Source organism: Callithrix jacchus, chromosome 9 (assembly GCF_049354715.1).
Source record: "Callithrix jacchus isolate 240 chromosome 9, calJac240_pri, whole genome shotgun sequence".
NCBI classification, from domain to species: Eukaryota; Metazoa; Chordata; class Mammalia; order Primates; family Cebidae; genus Callithrix; species Callithrix jacchus.
The window spans coordinates 22,143,050-22,162,420 of record NC_133510.1 but is presented as its reverse complement, the minus strand read 5'-3'; the positions used below and the strand labels follow the sequence as shown (position 1 = coordinate 22,162,420).

Sequence of the window (19,371 nt, the reverse complement as noted above, 5' to 3'; positions counted from 1 at the left end):
TTTTTTTCCATTCACATTCTGAGAAAATATATCGGCACTGACAAATGCAGGCATGCTGAATGAGTAATGAAATTAATTTGGTTTGTATTGGTCAGAATCCATTTAGGAGATAGAAATTATATCGGCAATTGAACAGGAAACTTTGTATAAAGAATTATTGGTGTGCAGGCTCCTCAACCGTGTTCCGGTTCTGCCGGGGGACACAGCCCATCTGGCAGCGTCGCTCCCTGAGTGCTCCTGAGGGGGCCGCCAGGCCTTGTCTTTTAGCAGTTGTTGAGCCACTACTACCAGAACTGAGCGCTGCAGCCACAGTCCCAATCGCCTTGTTTGGTCGACAGGATCCTCAGAGTGCCCAGAGAGTACAACCGCTCACCCGGCCAAGAGAGCCCCAGACTGAATTGAGCTGAGGGAAGATGGCAGCCTCTGGGGTGGAGAAGAACAGCAAGAAGAAGACCGAGAAGAAACTTGCTGCTCAGGAAGAAGCTAAATTGTTGGGGGGTTTCATGGGCGTCATGAATAATATGCGGAAACAGAAAACATTGTGTGATGTGATCCTCACAGTCCAGGAAAGAAAGATACCTGCTCATCGTGTTGTTTTTGCTGCAGCCAGTCATTTTTTAACTTAATGTTCACTACTAACATGCTTGAATCAAAGTCCTTTGAAGTCGAACTCAAAGATGCTGAACCTGATATTATGGAACAACTTGTGGAATTTGTTTATACTGCCATAATTTCCGTGAACAGCAACCATGTTCAGTCTTTGTTGGATGCAGCAAACCAATATCAGATTGAACCTGTGAAGAAAATGTGTGCTGATTTTTTGAAAGAACAAGTTGATGCTTCAAATTGTCTTGGTATAAGTGTGCTAGCGGAGTGTCTAGATTGTCCTGAATTGAAAGCAACTGCAGATTGCTTTATTCATCAGCATTTCACTGAAGTTTACAAAACTGATGAATTTCTTCAACTTGATGTCAAGCGAGTAATACATCTTCTCAACCAGGGCACTCTGACTGTGAGAGCAGAGGATCAGGTTTATGATGCTGCAGTCAGGTGGCTGTAATACAATGAACCTAATCGCCAGCCATTTATGGTTAATATCCTTGCTAAAGTCAGGTTTCCTCTTATACCAAAGAATTTCTAAAGTAAAACTGTACAAGCTGAACCACTTATTCAAGACAATCCTGAATGCCTTAAGATGGTGATAAGGGATACTCATGCTTCTTGTTATGGAGCCATACTTCAAGAACTACCCACAGGCTACATGCAGACTTGAGCTAATGTGTTTTTCACAGTTGTAAATGACTGTAAAATAAACAATGAACGTTCTACAGAAACCATATGCGGTCTTCAAAGTCTGTCTTTCCCTCTACAAAAAAAGTTTTCAAACCTTTGACCTAGAGCATGCATCAACATTCCTTGGCCTCTGAAATATCCAGCTGTTGAATGCAAAAGAGCTTCTACTCAAACTGCAATGGGAGAAATAATAAATATGTTCATTAATTCACCAACTATTCTCTGAATGAGTTTCCTTTCTCTATCCTTTTTACAAAGACCCAACATAGCCTCATTTATAGAAATGTTTTGCATGTATCAGGTATTTTTAGGCCATCCATGCTGGCTGAGGCCTGCAGTCCCAGTGCTTTGGGAGACTGATGTGAGAGGACTGCTGAGCCTAAGAGTTGAAGGTTATTCTGAGCTGTGATGGCGCTTCTCCATCCAGCCCAAGTGACAGAGTAAGACCCTGGCTTTAGAAAAAAAATGGCCAAAGGATGATCCAAGATGTCCTTGTAGGAGCAGCTCAGGATTGCAGCTCCCAGTGAAAGTGCAGAGGGTGAGTGGATGCCACATTTCCAGATGGATCTTTATTGCCCACAGACCAGGAGATTCCCAGGCGGAGGAGCCCATGGGTCACCAGCACAGCTATTTTGGCCAGTGTGGCAATTTTGCTGGCACCCCAGTGCGGCTGTTCTCTGTACAAAATACACTGGTATGGTTGCCATTTTAAGCTGGGGATTAAAGCTTCGGGAAGCCAGAGTTGCCCATTCATCTAATTAAACGGGACAGAAACAGGGAGCCAGGCCAGGAGACTCCTGGACAGCTCCATTGTTTCAGCTGGCACAGTGGGTCACCACATGGGAAATCACACAGATCCTGGTGTCTTGTAAGCAGGCAACTGGAATGCCTGGAAGAGAGTCAACCATTCAACTTAAAAAAAAAAAGGCTCTGAGACAGGGAGCCAAGTGATTAGGCTCGGTGGGTCCCACACCCACAAAAACCAACCAAACAACAACAATAAAACCCCCAGCAATTGAAAACAGCCTGGGCTGAGAGTTTCACACCAAGCACAGCTGAACCTGGGATGGTCCAGCTCTGTGGGGGAGGGGCATCTACCATAACTGAGGCACTCCACCCCTACGAAGGTAGTCGGCCATTGCTGAGGCAGCCCGCCATTACCAAGGCAACTGGCCACTACAGAGAGAGTCTGCCATTGCAGAGGTGGGCCACCACTGCTGAGGCATTTCTAACTACACCCATATAAACAGGACTGCAGGGAAGTTCACACAGCAGCAGGGTGGAGCCAGTAGCAGCTCAGCAAAGCCTCTGCAGGCAGACAGTGACTAGGCTGCCTCCTTGCTGGGCAGGGCAGCCCTGAAAAAAAAGGCAGAAGCACAACAGAAACTCATAAATAAAGCACTAACTCCCCAGGACAGAGCACCTGGGGAAAAAGGGGAGTTTATAAACTCTGCTGCAGCAGACTTAAACGTACCTGCCCAACATCTCTGAAAAATAGAGCTCACAGCTCAGCCCTTGAGCTGCTATAAAAAACAGACTGTCTCCTCAAGCAGATCCCTGACCTCTCTACATCCAAAGAGTCACCTCGTAAAGGACTGTTCAGACTGACATTTGGCAGGCATCATTCTGGGACAAAGATAGCAGAAGAAGAAACTGGTAACAACCTGTACTGTTCTGCAGCTGCTGCAGGTGATCCCCAGGCAAGCAGAGCCTGGAGTGGACCTCAGCAGTCCTACAGCACAGGGCCAGAATGTTAGAGTGAAAACTAAGAAACAGAAATAACTTCATCATCAACAATCTGGACGTCCACTCAGAAACCCAATCTGAAAATCAGCAACCACAAAGACGACAGGTGGATAAATCCACAAAGATAAGAAGAAACAAGTGCAAAATAAAGAAAAACACCTGAAACCAGAACACCTCTCCTCCTACAAGGGATAAGAACACCTCACCAGCAAGGGAACAAAGCTGGATAGAGAATGAGTGTGATGAAATGACAGAATCAGACTTCAGAAGGTGGGTAATGAGAAACTTCCATGAGCTAAAAGAACATGTTCTAACTCAATGCAAAGAAACTAAGAACTTTGAAAAAAGATTTGAAAAAATGATAACAAGAATGGACAACTTAGAGAGGAATGTGGGTGAATTGATGGAGCTGAAAAACACAGCACGAGAACTTCGTGAGGCATGCACACATTCAACAGCTGAAATGACCAAGCAGAAGAAAGAATATCAGAGGTTGAAGATCAACTCAATGAAATAAAATGAGAAGGCAAGATTAGAGAATAAAGCACAAGACTCAAGATGGCGCTGTGAGAACAACCCAGGATTGGAGCCCGTGTTGAATTCGCAAACGGTGAGTCAGTGCTGCATTTCCAGACTGATCTTTGTTGCCCACAGAACGGGGAAACTCCCAAGTATAAAAAGACACGGGACGCCAGGCAGTAGGTCTGCCTGGCGAAGCCGGCAGGCGGGGCGGCGGCGGCCGGCCCTACCCAGCAATCCCCACAGGGCGTGCTTGTCCGGGTGCCTTGTTGAACTGGCAACCTGAGACTTGAGAGGGCTGGACTTGAGACTGAACGAGACTTGCACAGTAGCCCAGCCCAGGGGATTGCAGGGACAGATCGCTTGGGATACCCGGTGGGACGAACAAAACCGCGATTTCAAACTATCCCGGGCAGACGGTCCCAGACGCTCTGTGGGGGAGGGGCATCCACCACTACGGAGGCAACCTACCCCAACTGATATACACGCCCACTGCTGAGGCAGCCAGCCGTTGCCGAGGCAACCCGCCCCAACTGAGATACACGCCCACTGCTGACGCAGCCAGCCGTTGCCGAGGCAACCCGTCCCTACTGAGATACACGCCCACTGCTGACGCAGCCTGCCGTTGCTGAGGCAACATGCTACAACGAAGAGACTCCGCCGCAGGGCGTGGCGGAGACCACAGCAGAGCCGGCAGGAACAGCGCGAATCACACAACAGCAGGGCGGAGCCTCGGCAGCCAAACAGTGGCTAGTCTGCCTTTGAGCTGGGCAGGACACCTGATCGGACATCCAAAAATAAAGCCCAAACCCCTCAACACAGAGCATTTGAGAAAAAAAAAAGGGTTGTTTAATGAGCTGTGTTGCAGCAGAATCAAACATAGCAGCCTAACAGCCCTGAATGAACAACAGAGTGCACAGCTCAGCAATTAAACCCCTATAAAGTACAAATTGTCTCCTCAAGCAGCTCCCTGACCCCTCTATATCCAAAAGACTGTCATTAGGCAGGCATCATCCTGGGACAAAGAGAGCAGAAAAAGAAACTGGTAGCATCCCTCGCTGTGCCACGGCTACTAGAGGTGCACCCCAGACAAGCAGGGTCTGGAGCGGACTTCAACAGTCATACAGTGAAGGGGCTAGACTGGTAGAAGGAAAACCAAGTAACAGAAATATTTCATCATCAACATTCTGGGTGTCCACTCAGAGACCCAAACGAAAAGTCAGCAACTACGCAGACGACCAGCGGACAAATCCACAAAGATTGGAAGAAACCAGCGCAAAAAGGAGGAAAACACCTGAAACCAGAACACATCGCCTCCTAGAAAGGACCAAAACTCCTCACCAGCAAGGGAACAAAGCTGGATGGAGAATGACTGTGACGAAATGACGGAATTAGACTTCAGAAGATGGATAATGAGAAACTTTTGTGAGCTAAAAGATCATGTATTAAATCAATGCAAAGAAACTAAGAACCTTGAAAAAAGATTTGAAAAAAGATTCGAGGAAATGATAACAAGAATGGATACCTTAGAGAGGAATATGAATGAATTAAAGGAGCTGAAAAACACTATACGAGAACTTCGCGAAGCAAACACAAGTTTCAATAGCCGAATTGACCAAGCAGAAGAAAGAATATCTGAAGTCGAAGACCAACTCAATGAAATAAAACGAGAAACCAAGATCAGAGAAAAAAGCGCAAAAAGGAATGAACAAAGTCTCCAAGAAATGTGGGACTATGTGAAAAGACCTAACCTACGTTTGATAGGTGTACCAGAAGGGGACGAAGAGAATGAATCCCAGCTGGAAAATACTCTTCAGGACATCATCCAGGAAAATTTCCCCCACCTAGCAAGACAAGCCAACACTCAATTGCAGGAAATACAGAGAACACCACAAAGATATTCCGCAAGAAGAGCAACCCCAAGGCACATAATCGTCAGATTCAACAGGGTTGAAATAAAGGAGAGAATACTAAGGGCAGCCAGAGAGAAAGGTCGGGTCACCCACAAAGGGAAGCCCATCAGACTCACAGCAGATCTCTCGGCAGAAACACTACAAGCCAGAAGAGAGTGGGGGCCAATATTCAACATTCTTAAAGAAAAGAACTTTCAACCCAGAATTTCATATCCAGCCAAACTGAGCTTCAGAAGTGAAGGAAGAATAAAATCCTTTGCGAACAAGCAAGTACTCAGAGATTTTGTCACCACCAGGCCTGCTTTACAAGAGCTCCTAAAAGAGGCACTACACATAGAAAGGATCAATCAGTACCAGCCATTCCAAAATCACACTGAATGCTAAAGAGCTTCAACATAATGAAGAATCTACAACAACTAACAGGCAAAACAGCCACTTAGAATCAAAACGGCAGTATCAAATTCACACATAACAATATTAACCCTAAATGTAAATGGACTAAATGCACCAATCAAAAGACACAGACTGGCAAATTGGATAAAAATCCAAAACCCATCAGTGTGCTGTATCCAGGAAACCCATCTCACATGCAAGGATACACAAAGGCTCAAAATAAAGGGATGGAGGAAGATTTACCAAGCTAATGGAAAGCAAAAAAAAGCAGGAGTTGCAATTCTCATCTCTGATAAAATAGACTTTAAAGCAACAAAGATCAAAAGAGACAAAGAAGGCCATTACATAATGGTAAAAGGATCGATACAACAAGAAGAGCTAACGATCCTAAACATATATGGACCCAACACAGGAGCACCCAGATACATAAGGCAAGTTCTTAATGACTTACAGAAGGACTTAGACTCCCACACAATAATAGTGGGAGACTTTAACACTCCACTGTCAATACTAGACAGATCAACCAGACAGAAAATCAACAAGGATACCCAGGGCTTGAACTCAGACCTGGAGCAAGCAAACCTGGTGGACATTTACAGAACTCTCCACCCCAAATCCACAGAATACACATTCTTCTCAGCACCACATCACACCTACTCTAAAATTGACCACATAATTGGAAGTAAAGCACTGCTCAACAAATGCAAAACAACTGAAATCATAACAAACAGCCTCTCAGACCATAGTGCAATCAAGTTAGAACTCAGAATTCAGAAACAGACCCAGAACCGCACAGCTTCATGGAAACTGAACAACTGGCTCTTGAATGTTGACTGGGTAAACAACGAAATGAAGGCAGAAATAAAGAAGTTCTTCAAAACCAATGAGAATGAAGACACAATGTGCCAGAACCTCTGGGACACATTTAAAGCAGTCTCTAGAGGAAAGTATATAGCAATAAGTGCCCATATGAGGAGAATGGAGAGATCCAAAATTGACACCCTATCGTCAAAATTGAAAGAGCTAGAGGAGCAAGATCAAAAAAACTCAAAACCCAGCAGAAGACAAGAAATTACTAAGATCAGAGCTGAGCTGAAGGAGAATGAGACACGAAAAACCCTTCAAAAAATCAATAAATCCAAGAGCTGGTTTTTTGAAAAGATCAACAAAATAGAAAGACCACTAGCCAGATTGATTAAAAATAAAAGAGAGAAGAACCAAATAGATGCAATAAAAAATGATAAAGGGGAAATCACCACAGATTCCACAGAAATTCAAATGATCATCAGAGAATATTACAAACAACTCAATGCACATAAACTAGTAAACCTGGAAGAAATGGATAAATTCCTGGACTCCTGTGTCCTCCCAAGCCTAAACCAGGAGGAAGCTGAAACTATGAATAGACCAATAACAAGGTCTGAAGTTGAGGCAGCAATTAAGAGCCTACCTCACAAAAAAAGCCCAGGTCCAGATGGGTTCACAGCCGAATTCTACCAGACACACAAGGAGGAGCTGGTACCATTCCTTCTAAAACTATTTCAAGCAATCCAAAAAGAGGGAATCCTTCCCAAATCATTTTATGAGACCAACATCATCCTGATACCAAAACCCGGCAGAGACCCAACGAGAAAAGAAAACTTCAGGCCAATATCCATGATGAACATAGATGCAAAAATCTTCAATAAAATATTGGCAAGCCGATTGCAACAGCAAATCAAAAAACTTATTCATCATGATCAAGTAGGATTTATCCCAGGGATGCAAGGCTGGTTCAACATACGCAAGTCTACCAACGTAATTCACCACATAAACAGAACCAAAAACAAAAACCACATGATTATCTCAATTGACGCAGAGAAGGCATTTGACAAAATTCAACAGCCCTTTATGCTAAAAACCCTCAATAAACTCGGTATCGATGGAACGTATCTCAAAGTAATAAAAGCTATTTATGACAAACCAACAGCCAATATCATACTGAATGGGCAAAAACTGGAAGCATTCCCTTTGAAATCTGGTACTAGACAAGGATGCCCTCTCTCACCACTCCTATTCAATATAGTACTGGAAGTTCTAGCCAGAGCAATTAGGCAAGAAAAAGAAATAAAGGGTATTCAAATAGGAAAGGTGGAAGCCAAATTGTCTCTATTTGCAGACGACATGATAGTATACCTAGAAGACCCCATCGCCTCAGCCCAAAAACTCCTGAAACTGATAAACAACTTCAGCAAAGTCTCAGGATATAAAATCAATGTGCAAAAATCACAAGCATTCGTCTACACCAATAACAGACTTAAAGAAAGCCAAATCAAGAACGAACTGCCATTCGCAATTGCTACAAAAAGAATAAAATACCTTGGAATACAACTCACAAGGAACGTAAGGGACCTCTTCAAGGAGAACTACAAACCACTGCTCAACGAAATCAGAGAGGACACAAACAGATGGAGAAACATTCCATGTTCATGGTTAGGAAGAATTAATATCGTGAAAATGGCTATACTGCCCAAAGTAATTTACAGAATCAACGCTATCCCCATCAAGCTACCATTGACTTTCTTCACAGAACTGGAAAAAACCACCATGAACTTCATATGGAACCAAAAGAGAGCCCGCATAGCCAAGTCAATTCTAAGCAAAAAGAACACAGCGGGGGGCATCACACTACCGAATTTCAAACTATACTACAAGGCTACAGTAATCAAAACAGCATGGTACTGGTACCAAAACAGAGATATAGACCAATGGAACACAACAGAGGCACCGGAGGCAACACAACATACATACAACTATACAATCTTTGATAAACCTGACAAAAACAAGCAATGGGGCAAGAATTCCATGTTAACAAATGGTGTTGGGAAAACTGGCTAGCCATGTGCAGAAAGCAGAAACTGGACCCCTTCCTGACACCTCACACTAAAATTAACTCCAGATGGATTAAAGACTTAAACATAAGACCTGGCACCATAAAAACCCTAGAAGGAAATCTAGGCAAAACTATCCAGGACATAGGAGTAGGCAAGGACTTCATGAACAAAACACCAAGAGCATTGGCAACAAAAGCCAAAATAGACAAATGGGACCTAATGAAACTCCACAGCTTCTGCACGGCAAAAGAAACAGTCACTAGAGTGGATCGGCAACCAACAGAATGGGAAAAAATTTTCGCAGTCTACCCATCTGACAAAGGGCTGATATCCAGAATTTACAAACAACTCAAGCAGATTTACAGGAAAAAAACAAACAAGCCCATTCAAAAGTGGGCAAAGGATATGAACAGATACTTTACGAAAGAAGACATATATGAGGCCAACAATCATATGAAAAAATGCTCATCGTCACTGGTCATCAGAGAGATGCAAATCAAAACCACATTGAGATACCATCTCACGCCAGTTAGAATGGCGATCATTAAAAAATCTGGAGACAACAGATGCTGGAGAGGATGTGGAGAAAAAGGAACACTTTTACACTGTTGGTGGGAGTGTAAATTAGTTCAACCATTGTGGAAGACAGTGTGGCGATTCCTCAAGGTCTTAGAAATAGAAATTCCATTTGACCCAGCAATCCCATTACTGGGTATATATCCAAAAGACTATAAATCGTTCTACTATAAGGACACATGTACACGAATGTTCATTGCAGCACTGTTTACAATAGCAAAGACCTGGAATCAACCCAAATGCCCATTGATAATAGACTGGATTGGAAAAAGGTGGCACATATACACCATGGAATATTATGCAGCAATCAGAAATGATGAGTTCGTGTCGTTTGTAGGGACATGGATGAATCTGGAAAACATCATCCTCAGCAAACTGACACAAGAACAGAAAATGAAACACCGCATATTCTCACTCATAGGTGGGTGATGAAAAATGAGAACACATGGACACAGAAAGGGGAGTACTAAACACTGGGGTCTATTGGGGGGAAAAGGGGAGGGCCAGTGGGAGGGGGAGGTGGGGAGGGATAGCCTGGGGAGAAATGCCAAATGTGGGTGAAGGGGAGAAGAAAAGCAAAGCACACTGCCATGTGTGTACCTACGCAACTGTCTTACATGCTCTGCTCATGTACCCCAAAACCTATAATCCAATAAAAAATTAAAAAAAAAAAAAAAAAAAGAGAATAAAGCACAAAAAGAAATGAACAAAATCTCCAAGAAATATGGGACTATGAAAAGAGACCTAATCTATGTTTGATAAGTGTACCTGAATGTGATGAAGAGAATGAATCCAAGCTGGAAAATACTCTTCAGGATATTATCCAGGAAAAATTCCCCAACCTAGCAAGGCAGGACAATATTCAAGTCCAGGAAATACAGAGAACACCACTAAGATATTCCGCAAGAAGAGCAACCCCAAGGCACATAATCGTCAGATGGACCAGGGTTGAAATGAAGGAGAAAATGCTAAGGGCAGCCAGAGAGAAAGGTCGGGTCACCCACAAAGGGGAGCCCATCAGACTCACGGCAGGTCTCTCAGCAGAAACCCTAAAAGCCAGAAGAGAGTGAGGGCTGGTATTCAACATCCTTAAAGAAAATAACGTTCATCCCAAAATTTCATATCTAGCCAAACTGAGCTTCATAAGGGAAGGAAAAATAAAATCCTTTGTGAAGAAGCAAGTACTCAGACATTTTGTGAGCACCAGGCCTGCTTTACAAGAGCTCCTGAAAGAGGCACTACACATAAAAAGAAACAACCAGTACCAGTCGCTCCAAAAACACACCAAATGGTAAAGAGCATCAACAAAATGAAGAATCTGCATCAACTAAAGGAAAAAACAGCCAGCTAGCATCAAAATGGCAGTATCGAATTCACACATAACAATATTAATCCTAAATGTAAATGGGCTAAATGCACCAATCAAGAGACACAGACTGGCAAATTAAATATAAAGCAAAAACCCATCAGTGTGCTGTATCCAGTACACCCATCTCACATGCAAGGATACACAAAGGCTCAAAATCAAGGGATGGAGGAAGATTTAACAAGCAAATGGAGAGCAAAAAAAGAGCAGGAATTGCAATTGCCATCTCTGATAAAATAGACTTTAAAGCAACAAAGATCAAAAGAGACAAAGAACGACATTACATAATGATAAAAGGATCAATACAACAAGAAGAGCTAACAATCCTAAATATATACAAACCCAATACAGGAGCAACCAGATAAGTTTCTTTTAACTACAAAGAGACTTAGACTTCCACACAATAATAGTGGGGGAATTTAACACTCCATTGTCAATATTAGACAGATAACTAGACAGAAAATTAACAAGGATATCAAAGACTTGAACTCAGACCTGGAACAAGCAAACCTGATACACATTTACAGAACTCTCCAACCCAAATCCACGGAATATACATTCTTCTCAGCAACATATCGCACCTACTCTAAAATTGACCACATAATTGGAAGTAGATCACTCCTCAGCAAATGCAACAGAACGGAAATCATAACAAACAGTCTCTCAGACCACAGTGCAATCAAGTTAGAACTCAGAAATCAGAAACTAACTCAGAACCACACAGCTTCATGGAAACTAAACAACCGGCTCTTGAATATTGACTGGATAAACAATGAAATGAAGGCAGAAATAAAGAAGTTCTTTGAAACCAATGAGAAGGAAGACAGAATATACCAGAATCTCTGGGACGCATTTAAAGCAGTCTCTAAAATAAAACGTATAGCTGAGAAGAATGTACATTCTGTGGATTTGGGGTGAAGAGTTCTCTAAATGTCTATCAGGTTTGCTTGCTCCAGGTCTGAGTTCAAGCCCTGGATATCCTTGTTGATTTTCTTTCTGGTTGATCTGTCTAATATTGACAGTGGAGTGTTAAAGTCTCCCACTATTACTGTGTGGGAGTCTAAGTCTCTTTGTAAGTCATTAAGAACTTGTCTTATGTATCTGGGTGTTCCTGTATTGGGTCCATATATGTTTAGGATCGTTAGCGCTTCTTGTTGTATCGATCATTTTACCATTATGTGATGTCCTTCTTTGTCTCTTCTGATCTTTGTTGCTTTAAAGTCTATTTTATCAGAGATGAGAATTGCAACTCCTGCTTTTTTTTGCTCTCCATTTGCTTGGTAAATCTTCCTCCATCCCTTTATTTTGAGCCTTTGTGTATCCTTGCATGTGAGATGGGTTTCCTGGATACAGCACACTGATGGGTTTTGGCTTTTTATCCAATTTGCCAGTCTGTGTCTTTTGATTGGTGCATTTAGTCCATTTACATTTAGGGTTAATATTGTTATGTGTGAATTTGATACTGCCATTTTGATTCTAAGTGGCTGTTTTGCCCGTTAGTTGTTGTAGATTCTTCATTGTGTTGATGCTCTTTAGCATTTAGTGTGATTTTGGAATGGCTGGTACTGGTTGTTTCTTTCTATGTGTAGTGCCTCTTTCATGAGCTCTTGTAAAGCAGGCCTGGTGGTGACAAAATCTCTGAGTACTTGCTTCTTCACAAAGCATTTCATTTTTCCTTCCCTTATGAAGCTCAGTTTGGCTGGATATAAAATTCTGGGTTGAAAGTTCTTTTCTTTAAGGGTGTTGAATATTGGCCCCCACTCTCTTCTGGCTTGTAGGGTTTCTGCTGAGAGATCTGCTGTGAGTCTGATGGGCTTTCCTTTGTGGGTGACCCAACCTTTCTCTCTGGCTGCCCTTAGTATTTTCTCCTTTATTTCAACCTTGTTGAATCTGACGATTATATGCCTTGGGGTTGCTCTCCTTGTGGAATATCTTTGTGGTGTTCTCTGTATTTCCTGCATTTGAGTGTTGGCCTGTCTTGCTGGGTGGGGGAAATTTTCCTGGATAATATCCTGAAGAGTATTTTCCAGCTTGGATTCATTCTTTACGTCACATTCTGGTACACCTATGGAACCAAAAGAGAGCCCGCAGAGCCAAGTCAATTCTAAGCAAAAAGAACACAGCGGGGGGCATCACCCTACCGGATTTCAAACTATACTACAATGCTACAGTAATCTAAACAGCATGGTAGTGGTACTAAAACAGAGATATAGACCAATGGAACAAAACAGAGGCATCGGAGGCAACACAACGTATCTACAACCATACAATCTTGGATAAACCTGACAAAAACAAGAATGGGGAAAGGATTCCCTGTTTAACAAATGGTGTTGGGAAAACTGGCTAGCCATGTGCAGAAAGCAGAAACTGGACCCCTTTCTGAGACCTTACACTAAAATTAACTCCAGATGGATTAAAGACTTAAACATAAGACCTGGCATCATAAAAACCCTAGAAGGAAATCAAGGCAAAACCATCCAGGACATAGGAGTAGGCAAGGACTTCATGAACATAACACCAAAGCATTGGCAACAAAAGCCAAAATAGACAAATGGAACCTAATGAAACTCCACAGCTTCTGCACGGCAAAAGAAACAGTCACTAGAGTGAATCAGCAACCAATAGAATGGGAAAAAATTTTTGCAGTTTACCCATCTGACAAAGCGCTGATATCCAGAATTTACAAACAACTCAAACAGATTTACAGGAAAAAAACAAACAAGCCCATTCAAAATTGGGCAAAGGATATGAACAGATACTTTATGAAAGAAGACATACATGAGGCCAACAATCATATGAAAAAATGCTCATCATCACTGGTCATCAGAGAGATGCAAATCAAAACCACATTGAGGTACCATCTCATGCCAGTTAGAATGGCAATCATTAAAAAATCTGGAGACAACAGATGCTGGAGAGGATGTGGAGAAAAAGGAACACTTTTACACGGTTGGTGGGAGTGTAAATTAGTTCAACCATTGTGGAAGACAGTGTGGCGATTCCTCAAGGCCTTAGAAATAGAAATTCCATTTGAGCCAACAATCCCATTACTGGGTATATATCCAAAGGACTATAAATCGTTCTACTATAAGGACACATGCACACGAATGTTCATTGCAGCACTGTTTACAATAGCAAAGACCTGGAATCAACCCAAATGCCCATTGATGATAGACTGGATTGGGAAAACGTGGCACATATACACCATGGAATATTATGCAGCATTCAGAAATGATGAGTTTGCGTCATTTGTAGGGACATGGATGAATCTGGAGAGCATCATTCTTAGCAAACTGATACAGAACAGAAAATGAAATACTGCATATTCTCACTCATAGGCGGGTGATGAAAAATGAGAACACATGGACACAGGGAGGGGAGTAATAAACACTGGGGTCTATTGGGGGGAAAAGGGGAGGGCCAGTGGGGGGGAAATATGGGGAGGGATAGCCTGGGGAGAAATGCCAAATGTGGGTGAAGGGGAGAAAGGAAGCAAAACACACTGCCATGTGTGTACCTATGCAACTGTCTTGCATGTTCTGCACATGTACCCCAAACCTAAAATGCAATATAAAATTAAAAAAAAAACATGGTGGATTAGCATCCAAAAAAAAAAAAAAGAAAAGAAAACATATAGCAATAAGTTCCTACATGAGAAGAAATGAGAGATCCAAAACTGACACTTTATCATCAAAATTGAAAGAGCTAGAGGGGCAAGATTAAGAAATAACTCAAAACCTAGCAGAAGACAAAAAATAACTAAGATCAGAGCAGAACTGAAGGAGATAGAGACATAAAAAACCCTTAAAATATTAATAAATCCAGGAGCTGGTTTTTCAAAAAAATCAACAAAATAGACAGACCACTAGCCAGATTAATGAAAAAGGAAAGAGAGAATAACCAAATAGATGCAATAAAAAATGATAAAGGGGAAATCACCACAGATCCCACAGAAATTCAAACCATCATCAGAGAATATTACAAACAACTTCATGTACATAAACTAGTAAATTTGGAAGAAATGGATAAATTCCTGGACACTTGTGTCCTCCCAAGACTAAACCAGGAAGAAGTCAAAACCATGAATAGGCCAATAAAAATATCTTAAGTAGAGGCAGCAATTAAGAGCCTACCACACAAAAATAGCTTGTGTCCAGATGGGATCACAGCCAAATTCTACCAGACACACAAAGAGGAATTGTCACCATTTCTTCTGAAACTGTTTCAAATAATCCAAAAAGAGCAAACCCTTCCTAAATTATTTTATGAGAACAACATCATCCTGATACTAAAACCCGGCAGAGACTAAACAAGAAAAGAAAACTTCAGGCCAATATCCATGATGAACACAGACGCAAAAATCTTCAATAAAATACTGGCAAGCTGAGTGAAACAGCACATCAAAAAGCTTATCCACCATGATCAAGTAGGATTCATCCTGGGGATGCAAGGCTGGTTCAACATATGCAAGTCTATAAATGTAATTCACCACATAAACAGAACCAAAGAAAAAAAGCACATGATTATCTCAATTGATCCAGAGAAGGCCTTTGACAAAATTCAACAGCCTTTATGCTAAAAACCCTCAATAAACTCGGTATTGATGGAATGTATCTTAAAATAATAAAAGCTATTTATGACAAACCGACAGCCAATATCATACTGAATGGGCAAAAACTGGAAGCATTCCCTTTGAATTCTGGCATTAGACAAGGATGCCCTCTTTCACCACTCCTATTCAATATAGTACTGGAAGTTCTAGCCAGAGAATCAGGCAAGAAAAAGAAACAAAGCATATTCAAATATGAAAAGAGGAAGCCAAATTGTCTTTATTTGCAGATGACATGATAGTATATCTAGAAGACCCCATCGTCTCAGCCCAACATCTCCTGAAACTGATAAGCAACTTCAGCAAAGTCTCAGGATATAAAATCAATGTGCAAAAATCACAAGCATTCCTATACACCAATAACAGACTTAAAGAGAGCCAAATCAAGAATGAACTGCCATTCACAATTGCTACAAAGAGAATAAAATACCTAAGAATACAACTAACAAGGAATGTAACGGACCTCTTTAAGGAGAACTACAAACCACTGCTCAACAAAATAAGAGAGGACACAAACAGATGGAGAAACATTCCATGTTCATGGTTAGGAAGAATCAATATCGTGAAAATGGCCATACTGCCCAAAGTAGTTTACAGACTCAATGCTATCCCAATCAAGCTACAATTGATTTTCTTCACAGAACTGGAAAATACCACCATGAACTTCATACAGAACCAAAAGAGAGCCCACATAGCCAAGTCAATTCTAAGCAAAAAGAACACAGCAGGAGGCATCACACTATGGGAATTCAAACTATACTACAAGGCTACAGTAATCAAAATGGCAGGGTACTGGTACCAAAACAGAGATATAGACCAATGGAACAGAACAGAGGCATCGGAGGCAACACAGCATATCTACAACCATACAATCTTGGATAAACCTGACAAAAACAAGCAATAGGGAAAGGATTTTCGGTTTAATAAATGCTGTTGGGAAAACTGGCTAGCTATGTGCAGAAAGCTGAAACTGGACCTCTTCCTGACAACTGACACTAAAATTAACTCCAGATGGATTAAAGACTTAAATATATGACCTAACTCCGTAAAAACCATAGAAGAAAATCTAGGCAAAACCATTCAGGACATAGGAGTAGGCAAGGACTTCATGACTAAAACAGCAAAAGCATTGGCAACAAAAGCCAAAATAGAAAAATGGAACCTAATGAAACTCCACAGCTTCTGCACGGCAAAAGAAACAGTCATTAGAGTGAATCAGCAACCAACAGAATGGGAAAAAATCTTTGCAGTTTACCCATTTGACAAAGGGCTGATATCCAGAATTTACAAAGAACTCAAACAGATTTACAAGAAAAAAACAAACAAGCCCATTCAAAATTGGGCAAAAGATATGAACAGACAGTTTACAAAAGAAGACATACATGAGGCCAACAAATATATGAAAAAATGCTCATCATCACTGGTCATTAGAGAAATGCAAATCAAAACCACATTGAGATACCATCTCACGTCAGTTAGAATGGCGATCGTTAAAAAATCTGGAGAAAACAGATGCTGGAGAGGATATGGAGAAATAGGAACACTTTTACACTGCTGGTGGGACTGTAAATTAGTTCAACCATTGTGGAAAACATTGTGGCGATTCCTCAAGGACCTAGAAATAGAAATTCCATTTTACCTAGCAATCCTATTACTCGGTATATAGCCAAAGGACTGTAAATTGTTCTACTATAAGGACGATGCACACGAATGTTCATCGCAGCACTGTTTACAATAGCAAAGACCTGGAATCAACCCAAATGCCCATTGGTGATGGACTGGACAGGGAAAATATGGCACATATACACCATGGAATATTATGCAGCATTCAAAAGCGATGAGTTTGTGTTCTTCGTAGGGACATGGATGAACCTGGATACCATAATTCTCAGCAAACTGTCACACGAACAGAAAATGAAATACTGTATGTTCTCACTCATAGGCGGGTGTTGAACAATGAGAACACATGGACACAGGGAGGGGAGCACTACACACTGGGGTTAGTTGGGGGGAATAGTGGAGCGACGGGGGGTGGGGAGTTGGGGAAAGATAGCATGGGGAGGAAGGCAGCAAATCACACTGCCACGTGTGTACCTATGAAACTATCTTGCATGTTCTTCACATGTACCCCAAAACTTAAAATACAATTAAAAAAAGGAAAAAAATGGCTTGATTATTTTTTGATTTAAAAATATCATCTATTTTTAGATTGATAATATTTTACAATTCAAAATTTATTAAATGGATACGTAGTAAAAAGTAAGTCTCCCTATGCATATTTTTCATACTCTGGTTCTCTTACCCTGGAGATTAACATTATTATTTTGTATTTACCCTGCCAGACGTAGTCTTGAGATTGTACATATAGTCATTGACTTATGTATCTATGTGATATTGAATTTGCTATCCTAATTAAGTATTAAAATGTCCTTAATTAACAGATACTAATTAGTATCTTTTATACGTATTCATGTTTCTCTGTAAATTCCATAAATTACATAAAATGTGTATAAATAACATAAAATGTGTATTGTTGCATAAAATATACATTCTTAACACCAACAGTGTTGCCCTCTTCATACTGCTCTACATCTTGCATTTTTTTATTCCAAATTATTTCTTGGAGATCACTCCATGCATACATACTAACCTTTCTCATCTTAACAGCCACATATAATGTTCTATTATATAGACATGGCATAATTTTTAACCACTTCCCTAACAGTGAACTTTAGGTTTATAAATTCCTAGAAAGGAAATTCTTGGGTTTAAGGGTATGTACATTTATAATTTTTGTAGATTGGGCTATATCACCCTTCCCATGGTTATACCCATCTACCTCCCTACCATCAGTGGAAGAAAGTGCCGCCTCCCATGATACAACTATATTATACCCTGTGATCCAAGCGGTTTGATCTTGGCCGGTCTGATAAATGTAAAAAGTATGCTTTTAATTTGTATGTTTTTAACGGAAACACTCAAGCATCTTTTCATATGTTTAAGAGTTATTTATACTTTTTTTTCTGTAAACTATATTCAGATACTTCACCTAATTTTTGGTTAAGCTGCTGGTAATTCTTGTAAATTAATAAAGTGTCTTTTAATAGTAAAAAAAAAAAAAGAATTATCACCATGGTTGACCTTGTGAATTAATGGAAATGATTGAACATTTTTGGTTCATTATTTACAGAGAAACATGAATACGTATATAAGATACTAATTAGTATCTGTTAATTAAGGACCTTTTAATACTTAATTAGGATAGCAAATTCAGTATCACATAGACATTGCCTTATTTAACATACTCATCATTAAATTATTATTTTTTAAGCTTTAGTTAAATCTGTCATCTGTTTGCACATATATGTATCTTTATATGTGAAAATGCATGCATGGACACATTTTAAATTCTTTTTTGTAAATTTTCACATAAGTAGTTCACATTAGTAAAAATAGATTTGTCCTTTTTATGTTAAATGACCATTTTTTTATGTTTGGATAACAGATACTCATTTTCTTTTTTCTAGCAATCTATTCTGTTAACTTTGCTCTTGATGTATTTTAACAAACAACTTGTCTTTGGACATATTAAAAGTTCCTGCTAATCTTTGCCCCTTGTGGTGGTGTATCTATAAAACACAGCATTGTGTTTATATCTTGTTTCTTTTGACCATACTCAATACTCAATTTTGCCTTTCTGAAATGTAGGTCCCAAACTAGAAATAATAGAATGGTTGTGAATTCTTTTTATGTATAATCAAATTTTCAGGTTTCTTGGTAAAGCTCCCAAAAACATATTTGTTCCTTTGTTTCATTCAATGAAAATAAAAATAATCTACTTTGTATTCAAAATTTGATCATTGTACAACCACTGTGGAAATACTTTGGTTTAACAAGCATAAGACAAAATTAAAAAAACTGGTTAATCTAGAAGTACTGTCTTCTTAGATTACATATATTGAAAGATACAATATAAATATGTTTCAATGACTGTATACTTTTCAAATTAAAAGAAGCATACTCATATTTAAGCAGAGACTGATATAATTGTTTACAAAAATATTTTGCTTTTAAGAGCCTAGA

At 40.3% G+C, this 19,371-nt stretch overlaps 1 pseudogene; it reads left to right on the top strand.

The window, feature by feature from the left end:
* Nucleotides 1-383: 383 nt before the first annotated feature.
* On the top strand, nucleotides 384-1,273 carry LOC100392708 (kelch-like protein 7 pseudogene; annotated as a pseudogene).
* The last annotated feature ends 18,098 nt before the right edge of the window (nucleotides 1,274-19,371 follow it).